The sequence below is a fragment of the Microtus oregoni genome, unplaced genomic scaffold (assembly GCF_018167655.1).
Source record: "Microtus oregoni isolate MIOR12 unplaced genomic scaffold, Mior012 000019F_ref0000042, whole genome shotgun sequence".
Lineage (NCBI taxonomy): Eukaryota > Metazoa > Chordata > Mammalia > Rodentia > Cricetidae > Microtus > Microtus oregoni.
This window is the reverse complement of record NW_024543078.1, coordinates 29,879,401-29,894,611: the sequence shown is the minus strand read 5'-3', so window position 1 is coordinate 29,894,611 and position 15,211 is coordinate 29,879,401. Positions and strand designations below refer to the sequence as shown.

The 15,211-nt window shown below is 38.9% G+C and overlaps 1 protein-coding gene across 1 annotated transcript in view; it reads right to left on the bottom strand.

The window, feature by feature from the left end:
* The window catches only part of LOC121459548 (zona pellucida binding protein), a 105,831-nt gene that overhangs the window by 88,047 nt on the left and 2,573 nt on the right, over nt 1-15,211 (bottom strand). The window lies entirely within an intron of this gene.

The window sequence follows — 15,211 nt, the reverse complement described above, 5'->3', positions numbered from 1 at the left end:
TCATTGGACCAATGTCGGCCTTTACCGCATCTCCTACATATACCTGAAGGCCTAGGTCTCCTATTTTTGTCATTCCCAGAGGAGATAATATTACTAGAAATTCAGTGACTGCAATCCCTTTTGAGATGTCCTAATTTACCACAATTAAAACACCTGGCAGTTTGATGTCTCCTCATTGCTGTGGAAATCGCTTCTCCTACCCAGGGTTCATCGTTATAGCTAAACGTCTCAACATTCATCGTATGCTGAATCCATTCATCCATAGGTGCTGATCTAGACTTTAAAGGCCCAATTATCTTTTTGCATTCTATGTTTGCATTCTCAAAAGCTAGAGATTCAAGAAGTATTCGTCTAGCTTCTGGGTCTGTTACCCCTATGTCCAGAGCCTTAATTAATCTTTGCAAAAAGTCAATAAAGGGTTCTCTCGGTCCCTGCCTAATTCTGGCATATGATTCAACGCTTTTTGCTGGATCTTGTATCCTATTCCAAGCATTTAAAGCTGCTTGGTGACATAGACACAGTACTTCATCATCATAAAGAGCTTGGACCTGTGGATCAGCATATTCTCCTGCACCAAGAATTTGATCTTGGGAAACCTCGACACCTTTTGCTCTTCCTTGCTGTTCCATATGTTTGGATTCTTCTCTGAAATAAATTCCAAACATCAAGGAAGGTCCATTATCTAAAACTGCAGACACTAACTGATGGAAATCATGGGGGGTAGCTCTAGCATTAGAAGCCCAAGTCCTTATCATTTCCTTTACATATGCAGAGTGCAAGCCAAAATTAACAATAGCTTGCTTAATTTCTTTTAGATCATTTATTGCTATTGGCGTCCATCTAGCTTCTCTGACTCCCTTTGAGCCTTTAGAAGTTGACGCTTTGTCAGAATTAAGTATAGGGTATGCCGCTAAAACCTTGGGTAAGCCAGTTCTAATAGCTGGTGTTGGCATTGTATCCTGTCCTTGTGCCTTATTACTCTGTTCACCAGCTCCAATCATTTCTTCAATCATTTCAAGTCTTTTTATTATTGTCTTTATTATTGTCTCTTTTGAATCCTGAATCTCCTGACCTGCATGAGTTTCTAGTAAAGACTGTATGGTTCTTAGGAGTGCCATGATCTTCCTAAATGATAGAATATTCAAAAGAATACTGAAACCTAGTAACCAGTAAATTAAGTTATCCCCATAGTCATATAAACCTTGCATGATATAACCCATTGTATTGGTAACCAGAACAGTAAAATTCGCATTGGAAACGAAAACTGCCATATTACCTATTATCCAGCAGGTGGCGCTGTTGCCAAGTCGCAAAGAAAACAGAGTCCTGTTTCAGAGTCCGCCTAGTATTTGTTAAAAACTGGAAAATGTAAGTTGCTCAACAAAGTAAATGTAATTAAATCAATTCCAGAGACGGAACCAGAAACCCAGAATCCAGGGGTAGAGAAGAGCAACCTGGAAGCCGCTTATGCCTCCACATGACAGAGTCACCCTGAGGGGTTGCTGCTTTCAGCAACCGCATGCACTGGTTCGTGCCACTTAAGAGCTGTGCTTGCATGGGAGATTTAAAAACGACTCAGAAAAGAGCAAACCACGCAGCAGAGACTATGCGGGCCTGTGGAGTTTAAATCCACATGGGGAGGCCAAGGCCGCCGGCGGCCTGCTGAGGAAGGGAGGGCTCCCGCCAAGCCGAACTCGCGGCGGGCAGCTGAGCGGGGAAAGGAGAGGTTTTAAAACCAAATGTTGGGTGCCAACTGAAGGCGTAAGTCATAAACAATGTCACACCAGTTTGGAATTATGATTAATAGGGTGGTATTTATTTAAAGGGGAAAAAACTTACAGATCACCCTCAGCCCTCTGCGCAACCAGGAAGGGAGTCTAGTCGCCAGCGGAGCAGCAAGTGAAGAGAGAGAGGAGAGGGAAGTGGCCACTTTTTTAAAGGGAGAGAGACCACGCCCCAATGGGCTGGTATCTCAGCGGCAACAGGCTGGAGGAGTGGGAGGACCTCCCGTAACAGCTCCCAAGGTCCCAATGAGGAGCAGAAGGAGGGAGAACATGAACAAAGAAGTAGGGACCACGCGGGGTGCACCTACCCACTGAGGCAGTGGAACTGATCTATTGGGAGCTCACCAAGGCCAGCTGGACTGTGACTGAAAAAGCATGGGATAAAACCGGACTCTCTGAACATGGCGAACAATGAGGGCTGATGAGAACCCAAGGACAATGGCTGGCTTTGTGGGAGCATAGCCAGTTTGGATGTTCACCTTCCTAGATATGGACGGAGGGGGGAGGACCTAGGACTTTCCACAGGGCAGGGAACCCTGACTGCTCTTTGGACTGGAGAGGGAGGGGGAGAGGAGTGGGAGGAGGGGGAAAAGGGTGGGAGGAGGGGGAGGGAAATGGGAGGCTGGGAGGAGGCGGAAACTTGTTTTTTTTTTCCTTTTCTCAATAAAAAAAATTTAAAAAAATAAATAAACAAAGAAAAAAACTGTAAAAAAAAAAAAGAGAGAGAGAGAGATGTTTGAGGCCCTGAAAGAGGAAATGAGAAATTCCCTAAAAGAAATGAAAGAAAAGACGAACAAAAAATTGGAAGACATAACAAATCCCTTAAAGAAAACCAAGAAAAAGCAATCAAACATATGAAACAAACTATTCAAGACTTGAAAACTAAAATAGAGACAATAAAGGAAACATAAGCCAAGGAAATTATAGAAACAGAAAACATGAGAAAACAATGTGGAACCACAAACGCAAGCATAAAAAGCAGAATACAAGAGATGAAAGACAGAATCCCAAGCGCTGAAGATACAAGAGAGGAAATAGACTCAACAGTCAAAAAAAAAAAAAAGCTTAACACAAAATATCCAGGAAATACGGAACACCATGAAAAGACCAAACCTAAGAATAACAGGTATAGAAGGAGACAAAGTTCAACTTGAAGCACAGAAATTATATATTTTTTTAAATTTGTCGAGACAGGGTTTCTCCATAGCTTTTGGTTCCTGTCCTGGAACTAGCTCTTGTAGACCAGGCTGGCCTTGAACTCACAGAAATCCACCTGCCTCTGCCTCCTGAGTGCTGGGATTAAAGGCGTGTGCCACCACCACCCGGCTCAGAAATTATATTTAACAAAATCACAGAAGAAAACTTTCCCAACCTAAAGAAAGATATGCCTATGAAGATACAAGAAGCTTACAGAACACCAAATAGACTGGATCCAAAAAAAAAAAAAAAGTTCTCTCACCACATAATAATCAAAACACTGAACATACAGAATAAAGAAAAAATATTAAGAGCTGCAAAGGAAAAGGGTCAAGTAACATATAAAGGCAGACATATCAGAATTAAACCTGACTTCTTAATTGAGACAATGAAAGCCAGAAGGTCCTGGTCAAGCATTATGCAGACATTAAGAGACCACGGATGCCAGCCCAGACTACTACATCCAGCAAAACTTTCAATCACCATAGAAGGACAAAACGAGATATTTCATGACAAAACCAGACTTCACCAATACCTAGCCACAAACCCAGCCCTACACAAAGTACTAGAAGGAAAATCCCAACCCAAGGAAGTTGGCTACATCAACAAAAACCGACAATTGATGATCTCACAGCAGCAGATCCCAAGGAAGGGGAAAACATATACAATAACATCACCAACAATGAAAACTAAATTACCAGCAAATATCAAGCACTGGTCATTAATATCACTTAATATAAATGGATCCAACTCACCTATAAAAAGACACAGGTTAACAGACTGGATATGAAAAGAGAATCCATCCTTCTGCTGCATATAAAAAACACACTTCAACCTCAAAGACAGACATTGCCTCAGAGTAAAGGGATGGGAAATTTTTCCAATCAAACGGACCTAAGAAACAAGCTGGTGTAGCTATCCTAATATCTAACAAAATAGACTTAAAACTAAAATCAATCAAAAGAGACAAAGAAGGACATTTCATATTAGTCACAGGAAAAAATCAATCAAGAGGAAATCTCAATACTGAACATCTATGCTCCAAATACAAGGCACCCTCATGTGTAAAAGAAACACTTCTAAGAACTGTGGTTCCGTGCTCCCCTGTCCAACCTTCTTTTATCTCAATCCTCCTGTTTCCCCTAGGGTTGGCAAGAGACCTGACCCTAGAGGGGCTCCCAGGTGCCCAAGCCGAGGTCCCCAGTTAGTTCCTTGGGCAGCTGAGGATAGGGAACCTGAAATGACCCTATCCTAGAGCAATAATGACGAATATCTTGCATATCATCATAGAACCTTCATCTGGTGATGGATGAAGATAGAGACACTGGAGCACTGGACTGAGCTCCCAAGGTCCCAATGAGGAGCAGAAGGAGGGAGAACATGAGTAAAGAAGTCGGGACCACGAGGGGTGCACCCACCCACTGAGACAGTGGAGCTGATCTATTAAGAGCTCACCAAGGCCAGCTGGACTGTGACTGAAAAAGCATGGGATAAAACTGGACTCTCTGAACATGGCGAACAATGAGGGCTGATGAGACGCAAAGGACAATGGCACGGGGTTTTGATCCTGGTTAATGTGCTGGCTTTGTGGGAGCCTAGCCAGTTTGGAGGTTCACCTTCCTAGATATGGACGGAGAGGGGAGGACCTAGGACTTACCACAGGTCAGGGAACCCTGACGGCTCTTTGGACTGGAGAGGGAGGGGGAAAGGAGTGGGGGGAGGGGGAGAAGGGTGGGAGGAGGGGGAGAAGGGTGGGAGGAGGGGGAGGGAAATGGGAGGCTGGGAGGAGGTGGAAACTTGTTTTTTTTTTACTCCTTTTCACAATAAAAAAAAAAGAATCCCATATGAGAATAAAAATGTACAAAAAAAAAAAGAAACACTTCTAAAGCTTAAATCATACATAAACTCCACACACTAATAGTGGAAGACCTCAGCACTCCCTTCTCACCACTGGTCAGTTCAGTCAGACAAAAAAATTAACAGATAAATTAGGGAAGTAACAAATTTTATGACTCAAATGGACGTAATAGACATCTATAAAATATTCCATCCAAACATAAAAGATTATACCTTCTTCTCAGCAACTCATGGAACCCTCTCAAAAACTGACCACATACTCAGTAACAAAACAAACCTCAACAGATACAAAAAAAAATGGAATAAAAGCATGTATCTTCAGATCACCATGGCTTAAAACCAAAATTCAACAGCAACACTAATTCCAGAGAGTCCACAAACACATGGAAATTAAACAATGCTCACCTGAAGCATCAATGAGTCAAGGAAGAAATAAAGGGAGAAATTAAAGACTTCCTAAAATTCAATGAAAATATCCATACAACATGCCCAAATTTATGGGACACAATGAAAGCAGTGTTAAGAGAAAAGTTCATAGCACTAAATGCCTACATAAACGTAGGCTCATAAGGAGGACCCAAAGAAAAACATATAGGCATCCTCCTGAATATTAACCTTCATCAGGCGATGAAAGGAGACAGAGACAGAGACCCACATTGGAGCACCGGACAGAAATCTCAAGGTCCAAATCAGGAGCAGAAGGAGAGAGAGCACGAGCAAGGAACTCAGGACCGCAAGGGGTACACCCACACACTGAGACAATGGGGATGTTCTATCGGGAACTCACCAAGGCCAGCTGGCCTGGGTCTGAAAAAGCATGGGATAAAACCGGACTCGCTGAACATAGCAGACAATGAGGACTACTGAGAACTCAAGAACAATGGCAATGGGTTTTTGATCCTACTGCACGTACTGGCTTTGGGGGAGCCTAGGCAGTTTGGATGCTCACCTTACTAGACCTGGATGGAGGTGGGGGTTCCTTGGACTTCCCACAGGACAGGGAACCCTGATTGCTCTTTGAGCTGACGGGGGGGGGGGGGGGGGGGACTTGGTTGGGGGAGGGGGAGGGAAATGGGAGGCGGTGGCAGGGAAGAGACAGAAATCTTTAATAAATAAATAAATTAAATAATAATAATAATAATAAAAAGGTAGGCTCACAACCAAAAAAATATAAAGAAGCTGGACAAATCTCAAGCTAGTGAATTAACAGAACATTTGCTTACAATGCACTTCCTGTTTACTTAGGTAATATTATCTTCTTCTGGAGTCTTTGATGGAGTTGAAGAATTTATAGATATAGTTTTCCTTAGCTATGATAAAAGACAAAGTAGATATAAATATTGTAACTGTAATTCTTGCTTGATAACTGTTTTGTTATATGTAATTTTACTATGTTAAAATTAAAGCCTTCCTTTTTGTTTAAACAGAAAAAGGGGAAATGGTGTAGGAGGTTTTTCTGTCTATATGTTGCTTTCATTGGTTGAATAAAAAAAACTGTCTTGGCCTTTTGATAGGGCAGCACTTCGGTAGGTGGAGTAGACAGAACTAAATGCTGGGAAGAAGGGCAGACAGAGAGCTGCCATAGAGCTGCCAGAGACAAACAGGCCAAATCTTTCACAGTAGGCCATTGCCACATGGTAATAAATAGATTATTAGAAATGGGTTGAATCAAGATGAGGGAGTTAGCCAATAAGAGGCTAGAACTAATAGGCCACGCAGTGTTTTAAATGAATACAGTTTCTGTGTGATTATTTCGGGTGTAAGCTAGCCAGTCAGGATGAACAAAGGGCCCACCATCCTGTTACAAAGAACATACCTAAACATAATAAAGGCAATATACAGCAAGCCAGCAGCCAACATCAAACAAAATGAATAGAAACTCCTAGCAATCCCACTGAAGTCAGGAACAAGACAAGGTTTCCACTCTTTCCATATCTATTCAATATAGTTCTTGATGTCCTAGCTAGAGCAATAAGACAACAAAAGGAGATCGAAGGGATACAAATCAGAAAATAAGTCAAACTCTCATTATTTGCTGATGATATGATAGTTTACATAAGCAACCCCAAAAATTCTATCAGGAACTTCTACAACTCATAAACACTTCCAGTAATGTAGCAGGATACAAGATTAACTAAAAAAAAATCAGTAGTCCTCCTTTACACAGATGATAAATGGGCTGAGAAAGAAATCAGAGAAACATCACCCTTCACAATAGCCACAAATAGCATAAAATATTTCAGAGTGACTCTAACCAAACAAGTGGAAGACTTGTATGACAAGAACTCTAAATCTTTAATGAAAGAAATTAAAGAAGACACCAGAAAGTGAAAAGATCTCCCATGCTCTTGGGTAGGTAGAATTAACATAGTAAAAACGGCAATCTTACCAAAAGCAGTCTACAGATTGAATTCAATGCCCAGCAAAATCTTCACAGACCTCAAAAGAACAATACTCAACTTCATATGGAAAATAAAAAAATCAGGATAGCCAAAACAATCCTGGACAATAAAAGAACTTCTGGAGGCAACACAATCCCTGACTTCAAACTCTATTACAGAACTACAGTACTGAAAACCGCCTGGTATTGGCATAAAAACAGACAGGAGAACTAATGGAACCAAATCGAAGACCCGGATGTTAATCCACATACTTATGAACACCTGATTTTTGACAAAGAAGCAAAGAATATAAAATGGAAAAAAGAAAGTATATTTAACAAATGGTGCTGGCACAACTGGATATCAACATGTAGAAGAATGAAAATAGATCTGTATCTATCACCATGCACAAAACTCAAGTCCAAATAGATCAAAGACTTCAATATAAAACCAGCCACACTGAACCTCATAGAAGAGAAATTCAGAAGTACACTTGAGCACACTGGCACAGGACATTACTTCCTAAATATAACCTCAGAAGCACAGACACTGGGAGAAACAATTAATAAATGGGACCTCCTGAAACAGAAAAGCTCCTGTAAGGCAGAGGACACGGTCAGCAAGACAAAACGTCAGCCTAAAGAGCAGGAAAAGATCTTCACCAACCCCACATCAGACAGAGGGCTGATCTCCAGTATATACAAAGAAATCAAGAAACTGGTCATCAAAAGAAAAAATAATCCAATAAAAATGGGGTACTGATGTGGGATTTCCCTCTGTGATTACCATTGGTTAATAAGGGAACTGCTTTGGGCCTATAGCAGAGCTATAGAGGAACAGAAATAGGTGGCGAAAACTAAACTAAATGCTGGGGAAAAGGACAGATGCAGAGAGAAGCAATGTAGCCCCCACCGGAGACAGACACCAGGCAAAATTCTACCCAGTAGGTTATCCACAGCCATGTGGTGATACACAGATTAATAGAAATGGGTTAAATTAAGATGTAAGAGTTAGCATATAAGAAGTTAGAGCTAATGGGCCAAGCAGTGATTTAAATAATACAGTTTCTGTGTGATTATTTCAGGGCTGAGCAGCCGGGAACCAATAAGTGGCCTTCCCCACAACAGAGTACAAACCTAAACAAAGAACCCTCAACAGAGGAATCTAAAATGACTGAAAGACACTTATGGAAATGTTCAACATTCTTAGCCATCAGAGAAATGCAAATCAAAACAACTCTGAGATTCCATCTTACACCTGTAAGAATGGCCAAAATCAAAAACACTGATAACAACTTATGCTAGAGAGGATGTGGGGTAAAGGAAATCACTCCTGAATTGCTGGTGGGAGTACAAGCTGGTACTGCCTTTTTGGATATCTGCATGGCAATTCCTCAGAAAACTAGGAAACAACCTTCCTCAAGACCCAGTAATACCACTTTTGGGTATATATCCAAAGGATGCTCAATCATACCACAAGGACATGTGCTAACTATGATCATAGCAGCATTGCTTGTCATAGCTAGATCTTGGAAACAACCTAAATGTCCCTCAACTGAAGAATGGATAAGGAAAATGTGGTATATTTACACAATGGAGTACTACACAACAGAGAAAAATAATGACATCTTTAAATTTACAGGCAAATGGATGGAGCTAGAAAATATCATTTTGAGGGAGGTTACCCAGACCCAGAAAGACCATTATCACATGTACTCACTCATAAGTGGTTTTTAAACATAAAGCAAAGAAAACCAGTCTACAAATCACAATCCCAGAGAACCTAAACAACAATGAAGACCCTAAGAGAGACATACAAAGATCTAATCTACATGGGAAGTAGAAAAAGACAAGATCTCCTTAGTAAATTGGGAGCATGGGGAGCATGTGAGAGGATAGAAGATGAGGGGGAGGCAGGTAGGGAAGCAGAGAAAAATATATAGCTCAATAAAATTAATTTAAAAAGAAACATAAAGAAATCAAGAAACAATCCCATTCACAGTAGCCTTTTCACAATACCTAGGAAAAAAACATAAAACAAGAACTACAATGAAAACCTTGAGAACACCAAAGAAAGAAACTTAATGGGATAGTAAAAGATAGAAAGACTTCTATGTTCGTGGACTGGCAGGATTAATATTATGAATGTGCCTATATTACTGAAAACAACTTACATATTCAATGAATTCTGCACTGAAATACCAATGGCCTTCTTCACATAAATAAAAGAATTCAAAAACTCACGTGGGTTCAAAAGACCCCAACCAGCCAAAGCCATCCTGAGTGGAAAAAAAAATCACTGCTGGAGGTACCACAATGTCTAATTTTAAATCATATGACAAAATAATACTGACACAAAATAGGTACACAAAACAAAGCAATTGTTCAGAGGAACCAAAAATGAACCAACACAGATATAGCTATAGTCACATGACTCCCAACAAAGGTGATATAAAAATATATCTCAGACAATAATTAGCCTTCCCAGTAAACGGACAGAAACAGATATCCACATTGAGAAGACAAATTAAATTTCTAACATTCATTTTCTACAGAAATCAATTCAACATAGAGCAAGGATCTCAACATAAGGCCTAGGCAATGGCTCTCTGAATAGGATCACAAAATCTAAGAAAATAGTAACAAGAATTACAAATAGAATTGTATGAAATTAAAGAGCCACTGCACTTCAAAGGAAACAACAGAGTCAACAGAATAGAAGAAAATCTTTGACAGCTATTATTCTGTCAATAGACTATTATCTGTAATATAATTTTTAATTCAAAAGTTAACACTATAATAGCAAATGGTCCAATCAGAAATGAGAATGTGAACTGAAGAGATACCTTTCAAAATAAGAAATGCAAATGTATACCCAATGAAACTCTCTTGGAAAAAGTAATTTTTTCTTTGCAAATGGTCATTAATTGGATGTAGTTTCTTGGTTGAGAATGAGACCTTGTGTCTACTTCCCCATCTCAGCAGTAGTCCCCCATCTGAATTGGATCTGTGCAGGTTATATGCATGCTACCACAGTCTCTGTTACTACATGCATGTGTCCTGTTGTGTCTGCAAGATACTGTTTTTTGTATTACCCATTCCCTCTGGCTGTTACAATGTTTCTGACTTCTTTTATATAATTCTAAACCCTCAGAAAAGGAATTTGATGAAGACATCCCATTTAGGACTGAGTGTTCCAGGTTCTCTTACTCTTTGCATATTGTCCAGTTTCTCCCCCCATTTACAGGTCCTTCACAAATATGGCTCCAGCACTGGACTGAGCTCCCAAGGTCCCGATGAGGAGCAGAAGGAGGGAGAACATGAGCAAAGAAGTCGGGACCACGAGGGGAGCACCCACCCACTGAGACAGTGGAGCTGATCTATTGGGAGCTCACCAAGGCCAGCTGGACTGTGACTGAAAAAGCATGGGATAAAACTGGACTCTCTGAGCATGGCGAACAATGAGGGCTGATGAGAACCCAAGGACAATGGCACGGGGTTTTGAACCTACGTAATGTGCTGGCTTTGTGGGAGCCTAGCCAGTCTGGATGTTCACCTCCCTAGAAATGCACGGAGGGGGGAGGACCTAGGACTTACCACAGGGCAGGGAAATCTGACTGCTCTTTGGGCTGGAGAGGGAGGGGGAGAGGAGTGGGGGGAGGGGGAGAAGGGTGGGAGGAGGGGGAGGGAAATGGGAGGCTGGGAGGAGGAGGAAATTTGTTTTTTTTTCTCTTTTCTCAATAAAAAAAAAAACAAATATGGCTCCAGGTTTTATGTTTTTATGGGTGTGTGATTATGTGAAGGAACGAGTGATTCTAGGTGCATATATTTGTATCTTGTGCCTGTCTTGAACTCTTTTCCTTTTGTTTGTTGTATTTTATCTTTCTTCAGTTGTGTTTTGTTTTTGTGTTATTATGATTTATTTTGTTTTATTATTATCTCTTAGATGCCTATCTGTTTTCTAATGGGATATAGAAAAGAGGTGGATCTGGATGGAAGGGGAAGTAGGAAGAAACAAGAAAAAGCAGAGGGAGGGAAGGAAACTGTAATCAGGATATACTGTATGAAAAAAAAACTATATTCAATGAAAGAAAACAAGAAAAAAGTGAATGCAAATGTCCACTAAATCCATGAAAAAGAAGTCAGCATCCTTATCCACTAGTCACGTGCAAGTGAGACCCATATTGAGATTCCGTTCCATTCAAAGTGGTGATCATGAAAACCTGGTACATATATACTATGAAACACTACACTATTCAGTCATAAAGAAAAATGAAATCATGAACTTTCAGTGTAAATGGGGTGAAACCAGAAAAGATAATAAAAAGTGAAGTAACCCAGGCCAAGAAAGACAGATGTGGCATGTTTTTTCTCACTGGAGGCTCCTAGCTCCAAAGTTGGTTGTGAGATTGTGTCTCCAAGGAATGCCAAATCTAACCAACATGACTTCCTAAACAGAATAGCCCCAACAGACATGTTAACATGGATAATGGGAAAGTTCTGGAAGCTTTAACCCTACACAAAGTACTATAGGCAACTAAGAAAACCTGTGAGCAGGAAAAAATAGTCTTCCTCAGGAAAGAGTATACCAATTGTCTTTCCAGAACCAAAGAACAAGCCTGGAAGCATGCATACAAATACCATTATACAGATTGAGCCGGTTGTATACACAAACAAAAACAAAAACAACAATTAAAAGTGAAGCCATGAATTTTAAAGAGAATAAGGAGGGGTATATGGGGCTGGAGATTGAAGGGAGGAAATTATATAAGTATATTATAATATCAAAAAAAACAAAATAAGAAGAGATTTCTAAGAAGAAAACAAATAGAGAACATACAAGTTAGGACATGGGTGGACATGGGCAACATCTATATACTGTCTATGGGATACTAATTAGTGTAGCCACTATAGAAATCAGTGTGGGGGTCTATAAAAACTAAAAATGGTACTATCAGAGGTTCTAGCTACAAGGCCCTTGGACATACATACACACATACATACATACATGTGTGTATGTGTATATGTACACATATAAATAAAAATATATTGTATATATACATATATAAATACAAATATTGTGTGTATATATATATACATATATCCATCCAAAGAATACTAAGTCAGCATACAATAAAGACATGTGCACACCAATGATTATTGTGGTACTATTCATGACACCCAATTACAGAATCAGCCTAGGTATAAAACAACATGAACTTTTAAAATGTGAATTTTATTCATCCATGGAAAATAACAAAATTATGTTATTTCAGAAAATATGATGGATCGTAAGATCCTGGAAAGTAAAATAAATCATGCTTGGCAAGATATATATAATGCATGGTGAATCTGTATTTTGTGTGGTGCATGTGTACAGTGAATGCACACTTATTCATTAGACTGTGAGAGCAGAAGATGGCACTGACCATCCCCTATTGCTCTCCCCCTCATTCTATTCCAACACAGTCTCTGATGGAGCCTGAAGCTCAGTTTCAGCTAGGCTGTCTAGCTAGTGAGCTTGGGATTCACCCTTCTCCTTCCCTTAATGCTAGGGTTACAGCCATTCAGGACCACACCAGCTTTTACATGAGTGTATGCATTTGAAGTCAGATTCTCATGCATAGACAGCAAGCACTCTTACATCTGAGCCATCTCCCTAGTCTTGGATATTTTTAATAGAATATGAAAGGAGAAGGGGTACTAGTTCAAAGACAGAAGATGATGAGGGTGGGCAAAGGAGGGGGAATGTGATCAAAGCATGCTATATATTATGAAAACATAATAATGAAACTATTACTTTTATACAAGGGGAAGATAAGATACTAAAGAGATTTGTGGAGAAGGTAGTTCATTTATAACCAAAGCAAAGACCTCTGGAACAGACCTTTTGCTCATAACCCTCATAAGAGGCAGACCTGCTAACACTCTCGCGACATAGGAAAACAATTTGGCAAAAATCCAACACTCTTCACAGTAAAAACACTCAAAACAAAACAGAAGGAATCATTTTCAGTCAGATTAAGAACATCTTTAAAATCACAGCATTGTGTTGAATACTCAAAATCGGAGAGATTTCCTGTCCTCTAAAATAGCACAACACAAAGCCATTTGCTATAACCAATATGGACGAAGAAGTTCTAAATGAAGCAACTTGCAAGAAAAACTTGCATTCATAGCAGAAACAAAACCATGCAGCTAACTTTGGGAGTCATACTTTGCATGGAAAATGCTAAAGAATAATCCCAAAAAGAGCTAAGAAATAAATTATGCAAATGAAAGGTATGATATCAATATGGAAATGTTAATAGCATGTCTATAAACAAACAATAAACAATCTAAACCTAGCTAAATTAAATTCTTTCATTTAAAACAGAATTAAAAGGATACGTAGGAAGAAACAATAGAACTACAAAACATATTCAGAAACCTACAAGGCAACATGAAGATAAATTAGTCTTAAACAAATGTGAAACTATTTAATGTTTATTGAGTGAAAGAATAAAAAGGGGCAAAATTGATCTATAGATTCAGTTCAATCCAATTTTAAAAGTCCAATGTACTTTTATTGAAATTGATACTGATTATAGAATTAATGTGGATTTGAATGGGACCCAGAGTAGCAACAAAAAAAAATCTTAAACAGAACAAAATTGAAGGCTTTACATTTAATTACTGAAAGACTCACTATAAAGCAATAACAATTCAAATATCAAAGGTGTTGGCATAAGAAACAGAAATGCAGACCAATGGACCAGAATGGGGAGCCCATCACTAACCCCACAGCCAAATAACAGTGGCAACAACACAATAGCCATACACTAAAGAATCACAAGCGAAAATTAATCAGAATGGATTACAGTGAAGACTATGAGACTCTTAAAAAAAACAAAAGGATAAACTAAGACTATCAAAGTTTAAAATGTACTTTTCAAAAGACTTAAAAAGTAAAAATATAATTGACAGAGTGGGAGAAAATGTTAGTAAGTCATATTATGTTTAATAAGCTTCCAACAGTCAGGATGCTATGTGGTATTATATACAGTATTAATGCAAAAGAAAGAACTCTACAACTCAACAAAAGCAATAAGTAAGAGCCAGATATGGTCTCAAATAGGCATTACTACTATATATAATTAGGTATATATGAGAAGAGCACCTCATTAGTCATTAGGAACTCAAAACCAGAATAAGCTATCATTTCACACACAAGTAGGATGGTGATAATAAAAATACATTGACAGTACCAAGGTTTGGTGTGCCTGTTAAGAAGTCTGGACTTCATACATTGCTGCTATGAAGGGAAAGGTAGGCGCTCTGGAAAGTATTTTATAGACTGAACATATCACTGACATGGTAGCCATAAATTATTCTTCTAAAATAAACAAGAGAATTCAATACAAACATTAATATACAAAAGAACATTATTCAACTGTAAGAAGGAATGAAGTATTTATACACTCTCAACAATATCACAAAAAGTAAATACAAAGGCCATATAATGTGTAGTTTTACTTAAGCCCATAACAACAAATATCAATCAGAAAGTATTAGCAGTGTTCAGGACCAAGAATACTTGCTTAATGAACACAGGAGCTTTTTTTACAATATGATGGTGGTGTGAAATTAGAGTTCTGTTGGCTGTCAACCTTGTCAACAAACTGAAAAAACATTAAAGAAGGCATTTCATGACAAATAAAATTAACTGAATAAAATCCCAAAAATGTTGCAGCTGTTGTGTCTTGTGTGAATACTCTGAAAACATATATCCAAAATCTTTACGGTGTTTAGATCGTAAATGAAATTATCTTTGCATATTTAACCTTCCTACATTTAATATCATAGTGAGAAGTGCATCTGTTACAAGTAAAAGCACTACAGGAAACTTTAGTTAACTTTTAGAAATAACTTTTCTTTGCACACAGAATTAGACTTGAATGACTCCAGCTCCACAGAGAAACCACTTTATTCAACTCCACAGAATTAAATGGAG